The following is an 8,137-nucleotide window of genomic DNA, read 5'->3' as shown; positions in this document are numbered from 1 at the left end:
ACCTCCCCGGGGAGAAAGGCTGGCACACCGGGTGTTGAGCTGACGTAGATCCAGATGAAACACGGCTTCCTCATGCTGTTAAAAGCCATGGTACTTGAAACTAAGCAGGTTTTGTTTTGGAGCCAATATAATTGGCTTTGAATATTGAGTCCTGCTGTGGTTACACACTAGGCTCTGCGTGAAACCAAGATGACAAAAATCCCAAGCACATTTTCCATCTGCTTTCTTTTCTTTCTTTTTTTTTAATTTTTAATCATAGGATGTTTTTTTCTATTAAAACTACTGTTTTTGAATCCAATCTAAATTTGGATTTCCTTTTAGACATGTGCTTTACGGCTATTTCCATTTCTGAAAATTCAGGTTGTTGTAATCAGGAAATGGCTCTTGAGCAAGCAGCAACAGGTTCCTAAACCCCAAATGACGATGCTGTCACAGATTCGTTTAGTTGCTTGTTGATTTTAGTTTGGTTTAGGTATTTGTTTGCAGGAGTGAGTTGTTCTTTTTTGGACTTTTTTACAAAAAAATCTTTGTAAAATTCGGAAGAGATTCATACAACCATGCTGTCAACACTATTTGACAAATATTTTGTGCAAACAACATTTATAAAAGGTTCATGAATCAGTTATTGACAACCTTTTTTAAATGAAAAATAATCTTAAATCTTATAAGAGGAAAATCAAGCAGTGTTATGGGAGTAATGTTCTTGCTGTTTGCATAAACAATGGATTTTAGCAAAACCCTGATGGCATTGACATAATCTTATAATAATTTCCTTTCCATCAGAACAAGTTTTTGTATTGTTTGTACTGCTGTCCTCTGCATAATCTGCATCTTTTTGAAAACCACCTTAAACTTTAGTTATTCATCAAAGTGGAGAAAAGCCAAAAGAAAGATATTTGGAAGTCTTATGAAGTTCCATTAAAAGGCCACAGGAAGGACTCATTAGCTGGTAAGGTATGTAATATGATCGATTTATGCGATTTTTATGTAATCTGTACTTGTATTATGCGTGAAAATGAAGGTTATGTCACATTAAAGGCATAAAAAGTATGAATCTGATTATTTCTGTAAAATACTGGCAGCTTCAATGCCTTTCAAGTTTTAAGAGTTGTTAATTCTATAATTCTGTGTGAAATGGTTAAAAAAACTATACATTTTTGCCAATTTTCACCAAAAGAATTAAAAATATTTAATGTAATCCCAGGTGAAGCCAAGAAAGGTGTTTTATGAGTATCCACACTTTGATTTTATAAAAGTCTTATCAGGACAAACCTTACTTTTTTGTTGTTGTTGTTTGTAATAAAAAAAATATAACATTTTAATCATACTTTACGCAAGAATCTACGAGAGGTGATGAATAGATGAATAAATAAAAATAGGTGGTTTTTTATAAAGTAAAAAAGAAAAATATTCCTGACATTTCTTTTTACAACCCTTCCCTGGGATCAGATGTTTTATTGTTGGTCTCAGACAAAGAGGACTGAACTTTAAGCTTAGATGTAGATATTCAGGTCTGAAGGGACTACTTAAGTGTTTGAATCTGAGGCAGAACTAACAAAAGTTTTATGAAATTAGTAAGAAATTATAACCACACTAAAAGAGGTTCAAGAACATGGTTTCAAGATTAACCAAATCCCCTTTCTGTATCTTGTCTATGCCCTGGTGGATGTAAGTGTAGGTTTTACATAAGTGTTGTTTAAAAAAAGACAGGCAAATAATTCTTATACTAGCATCTGAATGTGTTTCAAACTGTTTGAAAACTCAACATGTACCTTGCTAACACAAGTCAAATATATAGTATGCTAACACAAGTTAGCTCAGAAAAAAAAAAAATTCTCCGCCGTTATTCTGTGACTCATTAGTTTGCAAGTTTTTCTGTTGATCGGCTAGGCCACAAATTAAAAAAAGTTCCTGTGACTTTAGTGTCTGATACAATCTATGTTTTTTTCTGCAAGTTTATCTGACATTTGGTTTAAGATGCAGCAGAGGCTAACAAAGGTGAAAATGAAGTTCAGATTGGGTCTGTTTTTGTTTCTTAGCACACATCTTCATCATTAAGACAGTCAGAAGCATGTTCACACACTTTCTATTTTGGGTCAATAAGACGTTTACTGAAAAACTCTGATGTGAACATTTTGCAATGGAAAGAAAATACAGGAACTTGATTTCGGGTTTGTATGAGCAAAAAGAATTGGCAATCTCCTTTTTTTTGGCACAGAGGTAGAGCGGCAACCTGTGGCGGCTGGAATGGAGATTTGTTAGAGACTTTTTAGTTTCACCGATTTCACTAAATGAAGACCATACAAAAACAAATTTTTTCTTGTGTTGAACAAAACAGCAACATTAACATTTGTAGATTTGTTTTTCTCATTCAAATTGTATCCGAAGATGCTGTATTTTCTCCTCCCAGCAGTCTATAGTGTGTCTGATGTTGACCTTGGTGCCAGAGGTCATGTGAACTAGTAATCTATGGCCAACAGGTTTGTGTTTTCTGTTAGAGACTATTGGTCAACCATGGCTTTGAGATGTACAGGGTTGACAAGAGCTTTATTGATCATGGAAACGCAGTGGTCTGATAATTCTTTCTCCTCTGTGGTTTTCCCTTGTTAAGCCATGGAAACCGTTTTGTAAAGATAATGAATGAAATGTTTATAAATGCACGGAAATCTGCTTATGTGTGAAGATGTCCAAGTTATGTTAATACATCCTACTTTTCAACTAATTTTTAAAAGTGGTAAAACAAGATATATTTTAAATAATTTGATACATGCCACATTTGAAGTAGTATTTCTTCTGACGATATACAGATTTTTATTCATATTTTCTAACTCCATGCTCTATTAAAACTCAAAGAATAACAAGAGAGAGTTTAGCACGATGAGTCAAACTTCCAATATAGTGTGTGCATATTTAGCGGTGTTCTTGCAAAATGGACCGGAAAAGCAACCAAAAAGACAAAAATAAAGATATAGGACGTTTGTTTGAGGGATGGTGCCCTCTTGACATTTCTATAATGGTGAATAATTGCAGAATCATCTAGAAAAATGTTTTTTGGCCTAGCCTCAGTCTCATCTCAACTCAAAAAGCAGTCAGTTTTTTGGGATTTTTTTATGCACAATGGCACAATAATTTAAAAGTCTGCATCTTTCAAGACCGTTTCATAGGAGAATCCTCTATGTCTTGTATCCATTCATTTCAATTTTAGTGAAAATGTTACCAGTGGCCATTTAGGTAAGATGCAACTTTAAGCTAAAAAACACATATTTTTTGCAGTCTGGGTCTTCAATGCAGAAATAATTTTTAGTCTTCATTTTTGATGAAAATGAGCACAGGTCCTTTCTGTGGCTAAACGTTTAAATGTATATTTAGTATTTTATTTAAAAGTATCAGCATTCTCACCTATAGTGATGCACAAAAGATTTGAAGTGTTTTAAAACAGTTCAGTTCATAATTTCAGATGAATTAACCTCAGATAGGCTCTGTAAACTGTCTTCAGTAGCTCCTTGTTTCGCATCCATCTGAGAAAAACCTGCAAGGCTGTGCAGTGAAGGGAAACTCAGCGCCGTCTTTCCTCCCACACAACAGAACATCCTCTGTTTGATCCGATTTCAGGGGGAAACACAGATCTTTCTTCAGATAGAGTGCACTAACATAAAAATAAACCTCTTTCCTTTATTAGGTCAGAAATATATAAAAGAATGTATCAGGTTACCATTGGATTCATGAAACTGTAAGAACATATTTCACACCATGCCTATTTAAAAAAATGTATTATGATATTTAGAGGCAGAATGGAAAAACTACATATACACTTAAACTCAGTGGTTCCAGAAGTAGTTACAGTTATGGTGCCAGAAGAGCAAAATATTACTTGAATGACTACAAATTATCTTTTTTTTTGTCAGCATTTACAACTTATGGTCATAAAAACTTTTCAAACAGATCATCACTTGTACTCCTTTTAAAATTATTTTTATTGACAGTTGGTGACTGAATAGCTCTCACCATCCCTCCAACACAGGAGGTAGTTAAAGAGCCAATATCAAGATTTTCTTAAGTCTTTCAAAGTAAATTATATCCATATATATGTTAATATATTATCTTCAGCACACTAAAAAACAAATTATTTATGAAATATGAGTTATTACTCTTTTCCTACCCGTAAGTAAGATGCCTCGATCTCGGAGGTACGGCCTTTCGCTCCTTGTGTATTCCACTTAGAGTTAGCCTCGGTATTGTTTTCACTTTGTGACATCATCTTGTGAGAACATGCTCATTTTTGTGGGTTGGGAGGGGCGGCTGGTTTTTAGAAGAATACTGCGTAAATGGATCAAAATACCACTATAGGGTTGTTTATAGTGAGGAATTAACATTATAACACACTTAAAAGTTGATTTAGCGTGGTACAGGCCCGTTAAGTTCTATTTGATCTTTACATGATGTTTTTTCTATGCATTTGTCAATTTTTTTGAACTTCTCCAAACCTATAAAAAGACGTATTTTTTTAATCTTCATCTGTGTTGCTATTTTGTTGTTAGGCGAATTAACAACACATCCAAACTTGTGTGGTAGTCCTCAGAAATGCCACTGAAGCATAAGTTGGAGCCTTTTTTCTGGTTATCAGAGTTCTTACTTGAAATAAAATCTTTCAGAAGAAGATAGTAGCAACTGTCTTTAGTGTTTTTGGTTATGAGTGATCTTTTTTTTTAACTTGTACCGTAGCTGAGCTAACAGTTAAGAGAGGAAGGCATCTTGTGTTGAACAGATTCTACTGTTACAATAAGGGGTTGTGAATTTTCAGATGCATGAGGGGTATATTTGTATATTCCCCTTTTGTATTTGAGGTTAAACTTTATTTATATTCATTATGTTTGTATGTATTTCATGTTGGAGTGGACGTTTAATCTCATTATTAAAGGTCTTTTACTGGAGAATTATTTGGTATGAGCCTTTTGGTCTTCAAGAGAGAGTATTACCATTCAGTTTTCTAGTGGTATTGCTGCTTGTATTATCACTCGTCTCAATGTTTCAGCTAATTAAAGTTTGGAAAACTTGAATTTTCACAAGGACAGTCCCTCTTGTTGATGATCAAAGAACATCTCTGCTACTTAAACAGCAACTTTTCTTATAAAATATTGAATTTATTTGGTAAGTTGGTGCATTTTGCTATTTTATGTTATGATAAGCTCCGAAGACGCAACAACCTGATCATATCAACTATTTTTTGACATTTAAGGTCTACAAGCTTGAAAATGACACTTTCCTTTTTTCTCGTTTCAAACCCAGGTCTTGTTAAAACCAAAACTGCCAATCAAAATCTACTCAAACGTTTTCCATTACCTTCTCAGTTTATGTCATTCACAGACTCAGAAGAGGATGTGTGGTTTTTTTCTGAGTCCAACTATAGCAGCACAATTAGCATGTTTGCTGTTGCTAACAGTAAGGACTTGCCTGAGATCTATTCTAAAACTTGGATGTTCATACATGTACTCAAGAAGGAGTGGTTTACATAAGAAATTGTGTCACAGCTTCCCCATTTTCCCCTTTTTTAAGCTTCAGCTTGGTTTTTTGCCTTAAGTTTTTGTTGTTGTTTGAGCTTCTTCCCATGTTTACTTTCATTTCTCCTCCTCTCCTCACATCTTCTTCCTCGTGCCGTGTACGTTTTCCTCCTGTGCCATCATTACAGATGTTTAGTGTTAGAAAAAAAGATGTGCGAGGAAGACTTCAATTGAAATTTGCGTGTGTAGTTCCTCTCTGCACTCACAGCTGTGACCACAGGGAGGTAGTGCAAGGGTTGCATGTGTAAGTGCTACACCCTGATGCACATCATTTTCCCTCCACTTTGCAAGCTGCACCTACACTGAGTGTAGGAGAAAGGTTTCGGGCTCAGTCATTTGGCATTTCATGCTTTTATTTTAACATGTTAACCTTTGAAACGGGAATTTGTCAGACAATCAAATGAAGAAAAGCAACATTTTAAGAAGAATTTAAATGACATCAAATTTGAAATAAAAAAAAAAAAAAAGATTTGGTCCGTGAATTTTTGTGTTTTGTTCATAAATGGGATAAAAAGTGCTTAATATGGAGCCTACTTTTGTGATTGTTCTTTTATCAAAAAAGGATTAGAACGAGAAATATTCAAAACAAGTATTTTTTAAAGGTTTTCGGTTATGTGAAGACATAAATTATTAACTTCATGTTAAAGATGAAATCAACATGGCCACTATCTGAGGCCTTTACTACTCCTAAAAAAACACACAATTTTTAAAAAATATTAGAATTTGTTAGGATGAAGCACAAAAGTGAATCTTAAAATTCTCACTGTTTTTCAGCAACAAAGACAGGTTTCTGTAGTGGGAGAAACAAACTTATAAGCAATAACACACATCCAGAAACACACTTCTGTGTACATCGTTTACCACTAAAGGAGATCAATGAGACAAGACTTGCTAGTGCAGAGGCTACATCATTGCCAGAACAACTTTTTTTTACACTTCCCCTTTCTTCTTCCTGTCTAAACTCTGAAGTGCACCCAGTCAGACACCGCTGAGGTTTCATGATGCGTCTCTCCTTGCTTGGTATGCCACCCATGAATTCTGTGAAAAAGCTAAGAACCTTTTAATGTTTTTTAGGATCTCAAATCTCCACAGTACACTTGTGGGCCTCATGTTGTTTGAGCAACAAAGAGTTTTTCATAACATGCTTGTTTCTTTTGGTGGTGAAGGAGGGGAACAGCCACTGGAGGGCAGTGTGGCTTCATGCTGCACTTCCCTCCGTACACACATATTCCTCTCCTGACTTGTTTTTCTGGAATAGCCAAGTGGCTGAATGCATTTTATGTACACACAAAAACACATAGACACACATGCACACCCGCTCAATGTTGCGATTTGGACTTCTTTTGGTTCCCCTCTGTCGATGACTGACAGGTTCTTAACGAGAGCAGCCTCGAGCGTTTGCCCTCCAGGCCTGTACATCAACCATCAACATACAGCACACGCTCTCCCGCACACACACACGCTCACTACCATATTTATACGCACACCCACACATCTTCCACACACAGGAATCCAGTCGCTTTCTCTGCAGACGTTCTCCGTCCCATCTCTGAGGCTCATTCAGTCGATCCATAGCTGAGCGGATGTTTGACAGTCACTGGGAGACGTTCAGGTTTAGCAGCATTATTACGTTTCTATGAAGCAGCCAGAGACGACACAGGAGGAATGTCAGCTACGCCATTGTTCAAAAAGGTTCCATGCAAACACGCTGCAGCATCACACAATGCCACAAAGGGCGAGCTGGAGTCCACCAGCACGCGTGGTGCAGGTAGTGCGAGGGCCACAATGGTGAAGCGGCATAGCTGGGGAGCAGCAACACCCCCCCAACCATGATTCATCCCTCGTCTCACCTCTGTTAGCTTTTCTTTCTTTTTCTTTTTTTTGGTGTAGGAGAGAAAACCCAATTAAAATACTATGTGGATGGATACGATGTAGAAAGACATACCTCCTCCATGACATTCCCTCTACCCCCCATGAGGTGACAGATCTGGTGCATTGAAGAGGAGGAGAATAATGTGCTGGCTCCTACCCTTCTGTTGCTGTTTAATGTTGAATATCAGAAAAAATATAAACACATATATTTATATATATATTTATGGACTTATTTTATGTACACAGTACACTCACCAGACATAAATTCATACATAAACTATTTGTTTGTATGCTGTTGTGCAAGAAATTCCCGCTCCCCGTGCATACACCCGCTGCAGGAGCTGGGGAATGGATCTATTTTTTACATTGGATGTACGCACACTCACGTGCACGCATGCATATACAATAGCCGATACCCAACCTCCGTGTTCATCTCTCTCTCACCTCCTTTCTTTTTCTTCGCTCTTGTTTTCCTCTCATGCTGACCCAACATCCGGCCCTCCCAGGAGAGCTCGCTGTCAATCCAGCCGCAGATCAGTGCAGACCTCACCGCCTCGGCGCTGCGGAGGTCAGGTTTTGGAGATATTTGTTTGAATGTGTGCGTGCTCTGAGAAAAACATGGGGTCAAGGGGCTGGGCAAGGGGGGAGGACTTCAGGTCCACTAAATACTATATGCTGTTGATATTTACTTGCTTCGGTGCAGCAAC

The sequence above is a fragment of the Oryzias melastigma genome, linkage group LG4 (genome assembly GCF_002922805.2).
Source record: "Oryzias melastigma strain HK-1 linkage group LG4, ASM292280v2, whole genome shotgun sequence".
In the NCBI taxonomy this organism is placed as follows: Eukaryota; Metazoa; Chordata; class Actinopteri; order Beloniformes; family Adrianichthyidae; genus Oryzias; species Oryzias melastigma.
Note: the sequence above shows the minus strand (reverse complement) of the source record.